Source organism: Cetorhinus maximus, chromosome 17 (genome assembly GCF_964194155.1).
Source record: "Cetorhinus maximus chromosome 17, sCetMax3.hap1.1, whole genome shotgun sequence".
In the NCBI taxonomy this organism is placed as follows: Eukaryota; Metazoa; Chordata; class Chondrichthyes; order Lamniformes; family Cetorhinidae; genus Cetorhinus; species Cetorhinus maximus.
Window position 1 is genome coordinate 49,438,119 of NC_135895.1, and position 19,385 is coordinate 49,457,503.

Below are 19,385 nucleotides of genomic sequence, written 5' to 3' on the forward strand. Positions count from 1 at the left end.
TCCCCAAATTATTTAACTCTGGGCCTGATTTAGTTAAGTTCTTGAGCTGTCCTGGTTGAGTCATGAAATACGCTGTTCGCCCATTTTTGCAGTGCAATTTCCAATGTTTACTTAATTTGGGAATGTATTCCTTCAAATAAGTTTGCATTCCTTGATGTCAAGTTTCTTCGAACCATTGTGGATAGAATTCTACAATCAGTAATGAGCCAGAGAGCTGCGTCTAGGTTTCCTGATGCCTCCCTCAAGAAAGGAGGCACTGTTTCCCAACTTGTGCAATTGGCACACTCAGGGTTGTTCAACAAGTGCTGCCCAATCACGGAATCCAAAACAATACATCGACTGTTAGATGTGTTCTGCAATTGATCAGCACCTGAACAATCCTGGTCCAACAATAGCTACACTAACAATCAATTTAAGATGATCAGTCAAGCTTGTAACATGTCTCATTTATGCTCACTAGAACTGACATACATTCATATGCAAGGACCCATTCTCTACAAACAAAAGGCATATGTTTAAGCCTTGCACCTTTTTTTGAATTACCCAGGAACTCAGAGAGCCTTTAGTTCCACGTTGCTTTCTCCAGGGCAACATCAATCAGAGTTGACTTGCCAACCAATCAGCACCCTTTTCTCCTGTAGCATGAATTGTTGCGATCATTTGAAATTTGGCATTCTTGTGTTTGTCCTGATGAGTGCAAGATGAAAAGCTTCAGCAACATGTTTCTCTTTTCAGAAAACCTGAAGTAAAGTCACAAAATGGCCATTTCTCCAGAGGTTCCAGTAATTTGCCCAGGTATTTGTTCCTGAATTGCACCTAGTGCTGGAGCAGCAAATCTGTATGTACAATTTTCTGACACACATTTGTAAGCAAATTTTTATTGGCGCCCTTCTTCAAGTGCCGTCAAGTGCACCTACCTGAAAAACTGCTGCAAATCCAACTTCAGTATAATTCAGGGAACAAAACAGGGGGAATGATTAGGATCCATTTTTGTCTGTGTATGATGTTTTTTCAGGCAGTGTCTGGGCTCTAAATTCTGAAGAACCTGCAGGAATATGCACAGCTCCTGCTTGGCATAAACAGTCAACTTTCTTTCTGCCCATTCCCCACATTCCAATGGCACTTCCACCTTCTCTCTGGAAGTGACGTCAGCTATGTCATACATCTATCCAAATGTGGGCAGCCACATTATTACTAGACACAAATGACAAGGATACAAGGTTATTCTTTCTGAGACAAAAGCTGCCTATGCATCCTAGATGTCCAGTGCTGTAATGAACCACATGAGATGACGCATCACTCCAGACACAATGGAAATACTAAAAATCAAAATGAATATGAATGGTTGTATTTTTGAATTATGATTGTCGTTCTGACCCTGGGAAACTGGCAAGTATCAGTGATGAAGGGATCGGGCAGGAAGAGGTCTTGCCCTATTGAAGATTCGCCACCAATGCAGCTAAGAGTAAAGTCTGTTTTAGTCTTAAGCTGCTTTATAATTCAACACATGATTGCAGCCTAGTGTGAAATCATTTTTTTAAAGTTTGATTACTCCTGGACTTAATAAGAGCACTTAAGAGCACATGCCCAGCACATTACTGTCCCCAAGCAGAGAATGACACAGGAACTAGCGAAGTAACTTGCATCCGCTAACCATCTGCTTTGTGACCAGTATTTGTGGCATTATTACATCCTCAGTATTGGAATCTGTCATCTATAAATGGTATTAATTATTGAAAGTCTTAAATTAAAAGCAAAAACATATTAGTGGAAGGAAATAAATTTTAAAAACAGTCATTGTGATTGAACTTGTATAAAATGTTAGAATGCAACCATGAAATAAGTGTTCATAGTTGAATTAATGGAGCACTTTGCTAATGCTGTTAGTTGCCAAGCAACCAGTAAATAACCTGTCACTTGCCTACTTACTCCACTACATGTTTAAGTCCTTGTGTCTCGGACAGAGCAGAAATCTGTTTACACTGCAAGTACAAAGAAATCCATTCTTTTCATTCTCTTAGCTTACTGTTATAGGTGAATGTAGGATCAAGGCAGTCTCGTCTTCAGCCATCCCAGAACAAATGCATGGCAGCTCTTCACATTTTACCATAAGTCAGGTCTAGCCATGGTATGCAGGCTTTTTGATAAATCCTATGTTTTTAACAAGGGGGAGCTATGCCAGTGAAGACACATCTATTCAGCAATTAATGAAAAGAACAGGAGCAGCAGAAAATTTCAAGAATAATCCACGTGCTATCGGTCACATAGAATTGCAATCCCTGGATTGGTATTGCACAGGCAACAATAAGTATTTTTGCCAATGTCTGACGTACAGGTTTGTATCCAGTATCTCCTGCATATGCAAGGGGTTCAAGTGGACTTACGTCTTGAATGGTCCAATGTTAAAAATGATGAACATTAGGAGAAAGGAGGGAAGTCAGGCATAACCTTTTCACCTGCATGGCAGCAGAATACTGGAAGAAGTTACCAAGAACCTGATCTAGTGCCCTTACAGCCAGCAGAAAGAGATTTGCATCACATTAGTCTGGGTTGATTTTAAATCCAGGGTAAAAAGGTATGCTGACCTACTGCATCACCCTGTCTTCTTTATATTGAAATATGCTGGTATGATTGTGCCCAGAAGATACATTTCTGAAGAATGAAGGAATTGATGACTATGATGAGAAGATGAGTAATGGGGCTGATCCAACTTTGCTCTCTTCCATAAAATAGCTCCTATATAAACCTAAAAAATACCAGCAAACATCCTGTCTTCTAAAGTCTGTTAACTTACAAACCTCAGGAATGTGCTGTAGTCAGCAAAGGACTCAGTTTCATATCATTATGCCCTTATCTGAATGAATTTTGGGCTCAGCACGATGCTGAACTCTTCTCTGCCGCCTTCATCTCCATGCTCACTTCTTTGGCAGGAGTCCTCCTCCTGTTCCACGGATCCTTTCACCCACCATTCTCCCTCCACCTGGACCCCTCCCTCTGACCTCTTACCTGCTCTCGATCTTTTCACTGAGAACTGTTGACATGACATCGGCCGTCTCAATTTCTCTGCCCCTCTCACCCACTCTAACCTGTCTCCTTCTGAACTTGCCGCACTCTGTTCTCTCAGGTCCAACCCTTTGTTACCAAACCTGCCAACAAGGGTGGTGCTGTTGTTGTCTGGCGTACTGACCTCTACCTCACAGAGGCTGAGCGCCAATTCGCAGACACTCCCTCCTACCTCCCCCTGGACCATGACCCCACCACTGAACATCAAGCCATTGTTTCCAGGACTGTCACTGACCTCATCTCCTCTGGAGATCTTCCCTCCACAGCTTCCAACCTCATAGTCTCCCAATCTCAGACAACCCGCTTCTACCTCCTCCTCAAAATCCACAAACAGGACTGTCCCGGTAGATCGATCGTGTCAGCCTGTTCCTGCCCCATGGAACTAATTTCTTCCTATCTTGACTCCGTTCTCTCTCCCCTTGTCCAGTCTCTTCCCACCTACATCCATGATTTCTCTGATGCTCTATGTCATATCAACAATTTTACAGTTCCCTGACTCTAACCGCCTCCTCTTCTCCATGGACGTCCAATTGCTCTACACCTCCATCCCCCACCAGGATGGTCTGAGGGCTCTCTGCTTCTCCCTTGAACAGAGACCCGAACAATCACCAGCCACCACCACTCTCCTCCGCCTGGCTGAACTTGTTCTCTCACTGAACAATTTCTCCTTAAACTTGTCTCACTTCCTTCAAATAAAAGATGTGGCTAAGGGTACCCGCATGGGCCCCAGTTATGCCTGTCTCTTTATGGGATATGGGGGACAAACCTTGTTCCAATCCTACTCAGGTCCTCTCCCACAACTCTTTTTTGGTACATCGATGATTGCTTTGGTGCCGCTTCATGCTCTCATCTGGACCTGGAAAAATTTGTCAATTTTGCTTCCAATTTCCACCCCCCTACCGCCTTCATTCATATGGTCCATCTCTGACATTTCCCTTCCCTTCCTTGACCTCTCTGTCTCGGTTTCTGGTGATAGACTGTCCACCAATATTCACTACAAGCCTACCGACACCCACAGCTACCTCAACTACAGTTCCTCACACCCTGCTTCCTCCATCCCATTCTCTCGGTTCCTTCGCCTCCATCGCATCTGTTCCGATGATGCCACTTTCCAAAACGGCGCTTCTGACATGCCTTCCTTCTTCCTTAACCGAGGTTCCCCTCCCCACTGTGGTTGACAGGGCCCTCAGCCATGTCCGACCCATCTTCTGTGCCTCTCCCACCTTTCTCTCCCTCCCAGAACCATGATAGGGTCCCCCTTGTCCTCACTTTTCACCCCACCAGCTTCCACCTTCAAAGGATCATCCTCTGCCATTTCTGCCAACTCCAGCATGATCCCACCACCAAACACATCTTACCCTCACCCACCCGTCAGCATTCCGTGGGGACTGTTCCCCCTGGGATGCCCTGGTCCACTCCTCCATCACCCCCAACACCTCATCCCCTTCCCAAGGCGCTTTCACATGCAATTGCAGAAGGTGCAACACCTACCCCTTTACTTCCCCCTTCCTCACCATCCAAGGGCTCAAGCACTCCTTTCAGGTGATGCAGCGCTTCACTTGCACCTCCCCCAATTTGGTCTATTGCATCCGCTGCTCCCAATGTGGTCCCCACTACATTAGGGAGACCAAACACAGACTGGGTTTGCGGAACACCTTCGGTCTGTCCACAAGCATGACCCAGACCTCCCTGTCACTTGCCATTTCAACACACCACCCTGCTCTCATGCCCACATGTCCATCCTTGGCCTGCTGGAATGTTCCAGTGAAGCCCAACGCAAACTGAGGAACAGCACCTCATCTTCCGACTAGGCACTTTACAGCCTTCCAGACTTAACATTGAGTTCAACAACTTCAGATCATGAATTCTCTCCTCCGTCCTCACCCCCCTTTTTAACCCCCTTTTCTCTACATTCATTTTTATTTTTTACCCACTTATTTTCATTTTTATTTTTATTCATTTATCTGTGGCTCTATCCCTGTGTTTATCCCCCCTTCTATCTCATTTTCTATCCTTTTTTTCTCCACCATCGCCCCCTCCCCCCACCCCATTCCCTACAGGGCCATCTGTTACTTGTTCCATGTTGTTCTTTCACACAATGTTACCCTTGTTCTGATATTATCACATTCTGCTTTCTTACCTTTATGCCACTATCAGCACCTTCTTAGCATTAACCCCTACCATTAACATTCCCTTTGTCCTTTAGTTCATGGGCAGGATCTTCCGGTCAGCGAGTGGGGGCGGGTCCCACTCGCCGACATGTAAAATGATGCGAGGTGACGTCGGGTGGAACTCCCGACATCACCCCACGTCATTTCCATTTTCAGGTCAGTGGGGGCGCAGCCGAGTCAGATGCACGGTTGCTGACCTGTCAACGGCCTATTAAGGCCATTAGAAAACCAATTCAGCTCATTAATGGACCTGCCCGTCCAACCTTAAGGTTGGCGGGCAGGCCAGGAGCCCAGGCAGGCTTGTGAAAAAACATGAAACCTCATCCACTGGCGGGATGAGGCTTCATGGGGATATTTAAATTTTAATGAAAGGTTTAATAAAAGTTATGGGCATGTTCCAACTTATGTGACTGTGTCACAGGAGGGGACATGGCAGGGAAAAATTTTAAACCGCTTTATTAAAAGTTGAAAATCTGAGCCGATCTCCCTGAGGCAGCACTTAGCGCGCGAAAGAGCGCACTCCCAGCTTAGGGAAGCCCCACCCCCACCCGCATTGGGAGCGCATAGTGCTTCATAAAATGGCAGCACGCCCCCAATTGGAGGTGCCGATCGGAAGCCCACCCACTCGCACCCACTCCTGCTCCTCCCTACAAAGGGGGGAAAATTTTGCTCCATGACATCTTTATCAATCCCTCCTTTGTCCTCACCTATCGCTGGCCTTCTATCCAGATCCACCTGCCCCACCCCGCTTAAACAGTATAAATTTCATCACATTTCCACTTCTCTTTAGCTCTGAAGATGGGTCATATAGACTCAAAATGTTAACTCTGTTTCCCTCTCTACAGATGCTGCAGCATTTCCAGCATTTTCTGTTTTTGCTTCAGGTTTCCAGCATCCGCAGTATTTTGCTTTATCTCAGGAACAATTACTTGGTCCAATTCTAATTATTTTCAGTGCAGAGGACACTTGGCACTCTGTAATGTTACAGCCATAGAAATCATCATGGGATTTCCCTCCAACCAAAGTTTGTTTTTCCTTGCTGTGGAATCTTCTTTCCTGTGCCATATGTTCTCAGCATTCTGGATGAAGGCTTTCTGATAAATCCTGTGCTTTTGATAAGGAAGAGATATGTCAGTGAAGTCACATTCATTCGACAATTAATGAAAAGAACAAGCTCCAGTTCAATGCCCATGCACGCAGCAAGTACTGAGTACAATCAAATTTTCAGCAAACATGCTAAATTGGGGTCAAGCACAACCCATGAAAAGTGTGTAATTTACGTGGAATTCTTCAAAGGACGTAACATTTGTTTATTTACATCTTTCCCCATTCTCACTGCTTTTACATAGATGGTGGCATAGTGGTAATCTCACTAGATGAGTAATCCAGAGGTTTGAGTTGAGCTAATGCTTTAGGCATGTAGTTGTGGCCAGATGATTAAGGCTATGGATTTGAAATCCACTGGGGTAGGTTCAAATCTTGCCGACTTCAGTTCCCTCAACTGTAAATAAATTCCTGCCACAGCACTTGGAGTGTGGAAAAAAAAATCCCCAAGGTTAGCAAATTAAATTCATTCAAGCCTGATGGCCAGGGTATCATAGTGAAATACTTCTCTCCCCCATCAGCTGGAAATCATGGTGACCACTTCCTTGTTTCTTTCTCACTAGAATAGAAATCTAGTGAGCCATGGTTTTCCATGGGTGCCAAGTGTTGGATACTCAACCTGAAATGTTACTTTCTGCACCAATAGCTTGTATCTATACCATCCAGTTGGAACCTGCAGCATCACCACTCCTTCAGTGGCCAGATGTTCTTTCTGTGCACAGTACCCCACCCCCACCATTATTTATGTACATTATCAACAGGTAGATTAGAGAGATTTAAATTAGGTTTTCTTTTGTTGCTCTCCTCCCAAGTGCTACTTGAACCCACAACTAGAATTTTGTATCCAGAGAAAATAATTCAGGCATTTGAAGAAAAAGCAGGCACTTGTGATTTAAAAAAATCAGTGGTTGGTAATAATGGATTCGCTTTACTTGCACTGATCTGAAATATCAAGAGCAGATACTTCATACCAACAACATTCCCTCTATTAAACCCAATTATAAACAACCACCTGAATTTGTATCAAAACTTTAATGGAACAAAATGTCTCAAGGAGCTGGGATATGATGGGCATAAGAAAATGAATATTGAACCAGGAAGAGGAAGATCAGCTGAGATGACCAAAAGCTTGTTTGAAAAGATGAGTTTGGAGAAATATTTAAAAGATAGATAGAAAATTAAAGAAAATTAGGAAGAAATACCACTGAGAAAATCATTTAACTCACCAGTAACCCTTCCGCAGGGTAAACTCAATCTAATAATGGGAAGTACAGGTAGAGATAAATTTGTATCTTTAGTGCGCCCAACACAGTTGCTTGGGGGAAATATTTAGACTATGCACTGAATTCCAGACATATACACCCACTGCATGAAGTTCTGCATCAGCAGAGCCAAAGGCAGTAGTTCCATTTTCTTATTCATTGCAAACATATGGTCCATGACTTTTTTCTTCCATTGCATTTTCATCACTAACCTCAAATAAAGTCTCCTGTAAGGGTCTTAAATGAAATTGATTTGAGGATTCTCATTTTAGGTCCTAGTTGGTTTGGGACCACAGCACAATATTGGCAATAACTAGCAATCTCAGTTAAAGAGGCCTCAGGATGACTGATGTGAGAAATGGTTAAAATGTGCCACAGATGCTATAGAAAAGTTTTTCTGAAGTTAAGCTCACTGGGGTAGCGGAGACAATACTCCATAACAAAGCATAATATACCTGACCTCAGACAGCTTGATGCTAATGCTGGGTCCCGAAAAAGGAAAGTTTTTAACTTTCTGAGCTTTGCTGAGCATATTATCTGAAAACAAAATGTTGGCCTAAATCTTCCGAGCTGTGGCAATGCTGAGCACATTGCCACTGTGTGCAAAGATTCTCCCAAGCTGACGCTGCTGCGCTTTTCTTCTGGGGATCTTCCGATCCCAGCTGTCAAAGAAATGCGCAGCGCAGCATCCCCTGGGAACTCCATCGGACCTGTGTAGGGTCAGGGAAGAGAAGATACGCCCCTTGTCGTATTCTGGTAAGTTTAAAGGTCCGGTCTTTGAGTTTGGGTTCGTGAATGAGTGGATGGGTTGGAGTGGATGAGGTGGGGGTGGGGGAGGTAAGCGAATGCATATATGGTTAGGTTGGTGAGTGGGTAGGTGGGTCGGTGTGTAGATGTTTGAGTGGATAGGTGGCAGGTGGGTGAGTGAGTAACTGGGTAGGTGGGTGAAGTGAGTAGATGGGTATGTGGATAGGTGGGTAAGGTGGGTAGGTGTGTGAGTGGATAGGTGGCAAGTGGGTGAGTGAGTAGCTGGGTAGGTGGGTGAGTTGAGTGGGTGGGTATGTGGATAGGTAGGTGAGGTGGGTACGTGTGTGAATGGATAGGTGGCTAGGTGAGTGAGTGGATAGGTGAGTGTGGTGAGTAGCTGGGTAGGTGGGTGAGGTGAATAGGTGGGTATGTAGATGGGTAGGTGTGAGTGGATAGGTGGGTGAGTGAGTAGCTGGGTGAGTAGGCGAGTAGTAGTAGGGAAAATGCTAGAATCTATTATAAAGGCTCTAATAAATGGATACTTGGATAATCATGATCTGATTGGGCATAGTCAGCATGGATTTGCAAATGGGAAATCATGTGTGATGAACTTGTTGGAGTTTTTTGAGGATGTTACTAAGAAAATTGATAAAGAGAGTCGATGGACGTTGTGTACTTGGATTTTCAGAAAGCTTTTGATAAAGTCCCCCACAGGAGGTTGATAAGCAAAATAAAAGCACATGAGATAGGAGGCAATATACTGGCATAGATTAAGGATTGGCTAACAGGCAGAAAACAGAGAGTAGGAATAAACGGGTCATTCTTGAGTTGGCAGGCTATGACTAGTGGGATACCCCAAGGATTCATGCTTGGGCCCCAGCTGTTCACAATAGTACTATAGAACCATAGAAAAGTTACAGCACAGAAGGAGGCCATTTGGCCCATCTTGTCCATGCCAGCCCGAGGACACCCAGGTGCCCTTTCTAATCCCACCTTCCTGCACCCAGCCCATAGCCCTGCAGTTTACAGCACTTTAGGTGCAGATCCAGGTACTTTTTAAAAGAGTTTAAAGTTTCTGCCTCTACCACCAACTTGGGCAGCAAATTCCAGACACCCACTACCCTCTGCGCAAAAATGTTCTTCCTCATGTCCCCCTACACCTTCTGCCACTTATCTTGAATCTATGTCCCCTGGTTCTAGAATTCTCCACCAAGGGAAACAATTTTATCCTGTCCACTCTATCTATTCCCCTCATAATTTTGTACACCTCAATCAAGTCACCTCTCAGCCTTCTTTGTTCTAAGGAAAATAACCCCAACCTATCCAATCTCTCCTCATAGCTACACTTTTCTAACCCTGGCAACATTCTTGCAAACCTCCTCTGCACTCTCTCCAGAGCTATTACGTCCTTCCTGTAATGTGGTGACCAGAACTGCACACAATACTCCAGTTGTAGCCTCACCAGTGTTTATACAATTCCAACATTATATCCTTACTTTTATATTCTATACCTCTGGCAATGAAGGAGAGCATTCCATATGCCTTTTTTACAACCTTGTCTACTTGAACTGCTGCCTTCAGGGACCTGTGTACTTGTACACCAAGATCTCTCACTTCATCTACCCCTCTTAGTCTATTCCCATTTATTTTGTAATCCCTGTAACTGTTTGACCTCCCTAAATGTCTGACCTCACACTTCTCTATGTTAAAATCCATCTGCCACTTTACCGCCCACTCCACCAACCCATCTATATTGTTTTGGAGATTATGGCTATCCTCTACACTATCCACTACTTGGCCAATCTTTGTGTCATCTGCAAATTTCCCAATCGTGCCCCCCACATTCACGTCTAAATCGTTAATATATAACACAAACAGCAAGGGTCCCAACACCGAGCCCTGTGGAACACCACTTGAGACAACTTTCCATTCACAAAGGCATCCATCAATCATTACCCTTTGTTTCCTGTTACAAAGCCAACCTGGGCAATGGTTATACAATGTATATCAATGAGTTGGATGTGGGGATCAAATGTAATATTTCCAAGTTCGCGGATGATACAAAGCTAGGTGGGAATGTGTGTTTTGAGGAAGATGTAAAGTGGCTACAGGAGGATTTGGACAGACTTAGTGAGTGGGCAAGAACATGGCAGATGGAATATAATGTGGAAAAATGTGAGGTTATCCACTTTGAGAAGGAACAGATGTGCAGAGTATTTCCTAAATGGTAGGAGATTAGAAAGTGTAGATGTACAAAGGGACCTGGTGTCCTTGTCCAAAAGTCACTGAAAGCTAACATGCAGGTGCAGCAAGCTATTGGGAAGGCTAATGCAATGTTAGCCTTTTTCGCACAAGGATTTGAGTACAGGAGTCGTGAAGTCTTGCTTCAATTGTATAGAAACTTAGTTAGACCACACCTGTGCAGTTTTGGTCCTCTTACCTCAGGAAGGATATTATTGCCATAGAGGGAGTGCAACAAAGGTTCACCAGACTTATTCCAGAGATGGCGGGACTGTTTTATGAAGAGAGATTGAGGAAACTGGGCCTGTATTCACTAGAATTTCGAGGAATGAGAGGTGATCTCATTGAAACCTACAAAATACTTAAATGAATAGACAGGGTAGATGCTGGTAAGATGTTTCCCCTGGAGTCTAGAACCAGGGGACCCAATTTGAAAATAAGGGGGAAGCTACTTAGGACGGAGATGAGGAGAAATTTCTTTACTCAGAGCGTTGTGAATCTTTGGAACTCTCCACCCTAGAGAGCCGTGGAAGCTCAATCATTGATTATGTTTAAGGTAGACACGGATAGATTTCTGATTAACCATACGTACAGGGTTATGGGGATAGTGTGGGTAAAAGGCATTGCAGTGTTTGATCAGCCATGATCGTATTGAATGGCGGAGCAGGCTTGACAGGCTGAATGGCCTCCTCCTGTTCCTATGGTTCTATGTTCCTATGTGAGGTGAGTAGGTAGGTATTGGGATAGATGGGTGAGGTGGGTAGGGGTCAGAGTGGATCGGTTGGTAAGTGGGTGAGTGAGTAGGTGGGTAGGTGGATGAGGTGAGTAGGTGGGTACGTGGATAGGTGAGTGAGGTGGGTAGTTGGGATATAGTCAGCTTGGACTGGTATTATTCGGGTCGTGTTGGGTGGTAGTCGGGTTGGGTCGGGGGAGGGGTAGTCGGGCTGGGGAGGTAGTCGGGTCCAGAGGTTGTGGCTAGGGTAGTGGGTTCATTGAGCCCAGTCGATTGGAATGGGGGAGAGGAGGGCATGGCGGGGGATAGTTGGGTGGTTGGAGGAGTAGTTGGGTTGGGTCAGGGCGGTAGTGGGGGGTGTTGTCAGGTATTCAGGGCTGGGTGGTGACTGGGGATTGGTATTGGAGTTACCCAGGTGTTCGACCAGATTTTAAGCTGTCCAACATTTCCTGGGTAACTATCTAGCTAAGTACTACGGAACTATCCCAAGTCTCTGACTTTAGCTCAGAGTCAGAGACATCTGCGCAGGCTCGCAGGGAGCAGGGGAATTGCCCATCAGAAGTTTAAACTTCTCAAGCAATTCCCATGAAGGTCTGCATGCCAGGGCTTCCACAGGATCCTGACGTGCATATTCAGTCATAAATCCGATCTCCAATGATCCAGAGACTGGAAGATTTGGGCCATTAAGTATTAATTAGCCGCAAAATGTTGTCACTCATCCAATGATCTCCCTGGTCTCAGATGTCAGTATTGGTTGTAAAAATAAATAGGTCTTTGAATTCACTAAATCATGCCTATATACCATATAAATAGATGTTAAACATAATTTTGTAATATGGTATTACTGGCTTCAATGTGTCTATGTCTTACAAATTGGTTTCTCTTGTCATTAGGCTTTTTTTGAAACTTAATTTAAGCATACCTTGACACTACCTTCCCAATCCATGAGGTTAATTGAGATCCGACTCCAAGATATCATCTTGTACTAATCGATGCAAACCAGGTCTGTCCAGACAGAGCAAACATACAATTATAAGATTGTCTTAAACTCTGCACAGCATTCCATTGCAAACTGATGGGCTTCCCTTGTCTTAAACTAGGTACTTTGCTTTAATCTCCATAACCAATGGCAAAAACTCATCTGTTCATTAGAAGGAATAAACATCTTTCTTTTCAGTGTCAATATCTCTTAAAATATGAGTGAATTAGTCCTTTTTTAAAAAAAATTAAAAGTTGTATTCAACAATGTGGATGATGTTGGTGTTGGAAAAAGGAGCACTATTCCACTTCAGACATGCATTGAAATTTCAACTGTGGGCCGGCTGCATCAAACTATCCCTGAATGTTAACCTTTGTATATGGATGAATTCAGCAGAGTTTCAACCCTCAAAACCGATTGCACAGGCTAAGTTACTCCAACTTATTGTTTAGCAAGACATCAAAACTATGGAAATCCTTATTCATTTCAGTGCCTGTCCCCTACAATCTTTAAGTTTTTAAAGGCCAAGGCTAACATGGTCTTGTCATTACTTTTGGATTTACTTTATTTTTCTCTTCTACATTGTTAATTCTTCTTCGGATTCCTTTATCTTGTTGAGGGTTGGGTGCAATGTTGCACCAGTTGCTTCTACTGAAAGCAACAGTGCTTTTTCAACAAGGTTTCATTGCTAACTATGGGATGATACTCAGGAAGGTCCCAATCTTTTTCGAGGCGGCTGGCCACGAGTCTGCTTTATCAGCAGAGTGCCCTGGATGTATCACATATCTTGCTGGTGTCCACCTTCAGAGCATTGTCCTCTCTCTGGGATCATCTGCCTCCTCCATCATTCCAGATTTAATGCAATCAGAAGGATTATGTCCCCAACTACACCAGATGAAACAGATGATACCCTTGCTTAGTTTAGTGCATCAGCTGAGGCGAGCTACGAGGTTATGCCCACTGATGTGTATTACCCACTGCTTAGAGGCATAAGTGAGAGCTGAGGACACTGTGGGGCACCAATGAGCCTTCCCCACACTCAAAACTGGAGTGTGCGGCTGACACTAACTCAGAGGTGCTAGTTCTATTACAGAAATTCCCCAAATGCCCCTTGTTCATTTTTTATTGCTTGGTAGTATTCTGCACTATGGGTCAGGTCCTTTACCTAGCCTTCTCAATTAAAAAACAAATTAAGTATTAGGACAAATATGCATTTACCCAGTGTTTCTGCACAGCAAAATATGTATGACAGCTTCAGTCCCTTAAATTGAAGTTCTACGTATTAAGATTATCATCATAGAAAACTTCTGTAGATATAAATTTATCTAGGGTACCTAATGTTAATTTATCCTTTAAGATACACACTGCAGACAGATTATAAAATACTTCAATTATTTCATTTTCCAGCTCACATCTGAAAAAATCTTCTGGCTTGCTGCAGCATTATTTTTTTTTTTAAATCTTCAACTGCAATGCATTCAGTATACATAGCTGGATAACTGGTGTTTTTCTTTTAATAGCTTTGCAATACTGTGTTTAAAATTTATTCTGTTTTTGATCTTTAGCACAAGTTTTCAGAGGCGATGTTTAAGAATAAAAACTGCACACCATCTCAAAATTACCCATAACACTATAATGAAGTTCAAACTATAACATGAGACTCTGGCCAGGTCTGTAAAGCCTCCAGCACTGAGGTGGGTCTGGTTAAAAATAATCTCAGGTAATCCCTATTCTGTGGTGGATGACTCCTAGGAGGTCTGCCTGCAAAGTGAAACAGGTTTGGAAGCTTTAACATATTTGACATGTCATTCACCTTAAGTGCTCTGTTGACTCAATTCTACATATAATTCTAACTGTGATTATCATTTGTCAGCTGTCATATATTGTAAAGAGGGTTTTTTTTTTGATGTACAGTGAGTATCAGACATGTCATTTAGTACGAAGACATCATGTTTAATCCCTGCTTATTTTCCACAGGGAATCTTTTCAGTTTATGCTTAAACACACATAAATTGTTTTAAATTAAGTGACTATCACACAAGCTGTTGTCATGATCTCTCAACATTGATGGAATTAACTTTGCAATCAAAATCAAGCAGTTTTCATTTTATACAAAAATATCTAGATGAATTCGAATTCATTGGCAGAATTATAATACAACAGATTAGCCCATAAAAGTGCAGTGACTCCCCCATGCATTAAGTTCATTTTAACCAGCCAACCTGTTAAAGGAACAGAAAATGAGAGGAGTTGGTATTACAGAGAGAAAAATAAAGAAAATAATCAAAGGACGATTCAACTTGTAGTGTTCTCACATACTTTCTAGCTACTGGGTTAAGACTGCTATAGGCAGAGGTAATGGAGCAGGACACCTTCCCATATTATCACTGAAAAAGCATTTGGGAAAAAAACTAACAAAAATGGAAGTGGGAATACATCAACATACAATTACTCAGATCAACAGGATTTACGTATTTGTAAAAGATCATATGAGTTACATGTCTTTACTTGGAGAGTCTGTTTTAGCAATAGAGGCTTAATTGAAGTGTTAACTTGTCATAATTTATTGAATTAAAGCCATATTGAATAGCAGTTATCATTAGTAGGAGGTAATTTAAGAAAATTATATCCATCCTCAAAAGTTTATATCTGCTGGGATGATATTCTTAGCCTTTAAACAACATATTGGGTTAAATTTCAGGAGCTGCAAGAATCAAAATCATATCAGTGTCACAGTACCTGTTAAACTGCAGTCTGTTTAACAGTGACATAGGATCAAGGATAAATGGAGAAATTATGCAAACATAGATAATCCAAAGATGACTCTGCTTGGAGGGTCTTCAAATGAAATGCATTGATGGCTGACAGTTCAATTTTGTCTGCTTGACGTTTCTTTTGTATGCTACAATATGAGCTGCACAATCACTGTTTGTTTTCCATTAAACAAGCAAGGAAAAATTTTCAAATTAAAGAAAAAAATGAACAAATTTTACATTCAGTCTATTTATTTAAGACATTTTAAATAGATAAAGAGGAAAAGTTGGCATGCCAAAAATAAATAGTCTCAGAAGGATTCTAAAGCATTTGTTTGCCCTCAAGTCACGGATGACAAGGGAGATAGAGATTATGATGAAACAAAAAAGGAGGATGCATGATCCATATCAGGTGAGTTCTTCAAGTGAAAATCAGGTCAAATGCAATAGGTTGAGAGGGGAGCTGAAAATAAGACTGCTAAAGAGAGTACAAGAACAGAATGGTAGTGAGCATAAAAGGGAACCCAAAAATATTCTACCAGCATGTAAATAGTAAGTGGATAGTAAGAAGTGGAGTGGATCATTTTCGGGACAAGGAAGGTGATATATGCTTAAGAGGTGCAGGGCAAGGCTAGAATATTTAATGAGTTCTTTCTATCAGTGTCCACTAAGGAGGAGGAATTCAACAAAATATCGGTAGAAGCGGAGATACTGGAAAGGCTGGAGCTGTGCTTAGGATAGATAAGTGACTTGGTTGCTAAAGGAAGTGAGAGTGGAGATGGTGCAAGGACTTGCCTTAACTTTTTAAGCTTCCCTAGATTTGGGGCAGGGTGCCAGAGAATTGGAGAGAAACAAATGTGACACCCTTATTCAAGAAAGGATGCAAGGACAGCCCTAGGAACTACAGGCCAGTTAACCTAACACCAGTGGTGAATAAAAGTTTGGAATCCTTAACTAGGGAAAAAATCAACAGGCACTTGGAGAGGTTTGACTTAATGAAGGATAGTCAGCATGGGTTTGTAAAAGACAGATTGTGCTTGAGTAATCTAATTGAACTTTTTTGATGAAGTAACAGAGAAGGTTGGTGAAAGGATTGCAGTGGATGTTGTCTATATAGATTTTAAGAAAGTGTTTGACAAAGCACCACATAAAAGGCTGGTTAACAAAATTGTGGCTTATGGAATAAGAGGGTCAGTGTGCAACTGGATAAAAAAAATAGTTTAAGGATAGAAAGCAACAAATCAGGGTAGATTGTTGTTTTTCAAACTGGAGAGTCGTAGACAGTAGTGTTTCCCAAGGGTGATTGCTAGAACCCTGCTTTTTTTGCTATGTATAAATAACTTGAATCTTGTAATATAGAGTAATGTTTCAAAATTTGCCAATGCTACCAAAATTGGAGGAATGACAAACAGTGAGGATGTATTGAATTTCCTGCATCAGGACATAGATAGGCTAACAGAATGAACAGGCAAGTGGCAGATGGAATTAAATACAGAGAAGAGTGAGGTGATGCATTTCAGCAGAAGGGACGGGGAGGGGAAATATAGACGTACCAGCACATTTCTAAAGAATACGCAGGAACAGAAGGACCTCGGGGTGCATGTGCATAGATCTTTGAAGGTGGCAGAACATGCTGAGAGAGTAATTAGCAAAGCATATGGGATCTTGGCCTTCCTAAATAGAGGCATTGAGTACAAAAGCAGGGAAGTTATGCTGAACATCTATAAAGATCTGATTAGGCCACAGCTGGAGTACTGTGTCCAGTTCTGGTCACCACACTTTAGGGAAGCTTTGAAGGTCCTTGAAAGCGTGCAGAGGTGATTTACCAGAATAGTTTCAGGGATGGGAGGGTTGGGGGTGGTTTAGTTACAAGGTTAGGTTGGAAAGGCTGGGGTCGTTCTCCTTGGAGCAAAGGTGATTGAGGGAGATTTGACAGAGGTGTACAAGATGATGACAGGCTTAGATAAGGTAGACAAGGGGCAGAATCTTGCTCTTGTCAGGCAGGCTCAGCGGGGGTGGGCGGGGACGGTCGGGAAGCCAACTGCTGCTTGCGATTGAGGCCGGAAGACGATTTCACGCTGGCTGGCCAATTAAGGCCCACCCAGCATGAAATGCGGGCGGCAGCGCTCAGTTCAGCCTGTGCAGGCAGGGGGAGGAGTGCAAGTGGGGCAAATGAGGCCTTCGCGCATGCGCGGGAGTGCACACTTCAGAATCTCCCTGAGACACAGAGCTGCCTCAGGGAGATGAAGCGTTGTGAAAAAAAAAAAGAATTGAAAAATGTAATCAAACATGTCCCCTCATGTGACTCTGTCTCATGAGCAGGGACGTGTTGCTAATTAAATTTTAAAACTTTTATTTTGTTTTTATTTGTTTTAGGAAACCTTATCCCGCCCGTGGATGAGGTTTCCTAAAAAGTGCAAAGGCCGCTTGGCCTTTTCGTCTGCCCGGCAACCACAAGGTTGGACGGCAGCAAAAAATTTCTTTTAATGGCCTTGTTAATGGCCTTAACAGGCCTTTTAATTGTTGGCCTTTTAATTGTTGGTGGGTGCGCTGCTGACTCCAGCGCATGCCCGCCGAATGAAATATCGCGTATCAATGACAAGCTGCAAGTTATTTCTCGACAGGTTATAGTAGCATAGTATACTGGGCTCAGTTTCAATTAGCATCAAGGATAAAATTTGCTCGACAAATATTTCCTTTATTGCTATTCCAAATTATTTATAAGAACATGTTTGTAGGATTCAAATTCAACACAGTCAAATTGGGGTATCTAGTCAAACTTGGTCACTAAGGCTGGCACATTTTAAAAATAACCATAAGGTGATGGCGACAAAATAAGATTGACAGTAACTTCTGTAATTTTCTTTTTTCTCTTCTATAATCAAAGGCTCCTGAAATTAAACAGGAGCAGCCCATTCAACAGCAACAGGACCAGTGCCAAGAAGTTATTTTACCGGTACACATGCAACAAGAACATTTTTGCATACTAATTTTTCTTAACAATTCCAGATGAAATGTCATGTAGCCACAATCTATTCCATTAGTCAGCGTTGCACAAGGTACATTGACTTCAAATTAATACATCCAGGAACACCTGTATGGAAATCCTCCTTAAATGAGGTCCTAAGTACAGTGTGGATTACTTCAGGAACAGCATAACTGATGATCCAGAGAAATTGAGTTTCAAAATCTGAAGCTCATTTACATGCGGATTAATCATGCTGGGGAGTCAGACAGGATCCTGGTGCAGGGTCCCTTGCATCTCTGTGGCCCTTGAAAATGGCAGGACGACTAAAGGAGTGGACAGAAAAAAGGAAAATGGCAGGAGTAGGCATGGATGAGGGAGCCACCACCCACTTGGCCTAGTCAACTGGCCCATGCAGAATCGGAAAATAAACTGGTACAAACAGCTGCCACAGTGGTAGATGTGACCCCTGCAGTTGTGGGGGGCATCATGGGCAGAATTTAGTGAAGACTCTGGGAGTAGGAAAACGTGCCAGGTGGGGTGTGTTAATTATGCAGGAACCAGACTGTTGAAATTATCACAACAGCCTCAGAATGAAAAATTAAGTCAGCAGCGTGGCTGTAGTGGGTTGGGCCTCATGCTGTGCTGTGGTGGGTTCCTACATGCAATACATTTGCGTGCCATGAATACTCATCATCTTAAAAATTTTGAAGTCCTACCCTCAAAATTAAGTCAGTGGCACATGGAAACCTCATGGCACCCAGTACACCTTCATTTAGAGATCGTGTGCACCAGCCAGCTTTGTGCAGTTGTGTGAGGTGAGCAGCTATCTTTGGTGAAATCTGCAGCACAAGGGAGGGGAGCAGCAGACGGCAATTTGGATGGAGGGTCAGAACTGGCAAGGGTGAGGTGGGGCAGTGGGGGGGCATGGACAAAATCAAGAGGGCTTTGAGGGAGGACAGGGCTAGTGTCAGGGCATGGAAGACTGGTAGAGGGCTTCAGTGGAGGACAGCAGGTGGGGTCAGGGTATGAAAGTGTACAGTGGGAAGGGCCTGGCTTCTTGGGTGTCATCGAGCAGACGGGGGCAGTCAGTGAAGATAACCAGAATAAAGACCCTACAGGCTGGGGTCAGTACTGCCACCTTTGGGCCCTGTGTGTCAAGCTCAGTGTGCTGGCTGGCAGAGGGAATGTTCATAGTCACAAGGTGGAGTTCAATTCAGTATTGGGGGAGGTCCAGTCTGAGGTAAGAATATTTGAAGGTCTCATCGGGTGGGTCACGGGATCTAATGGAAACTCCAAGGATGATGCAGGGAGAGTCTAGGATCAGAGGAGGAATCTTGACAGGGATGGGGGTAGGCTCGGGGGAG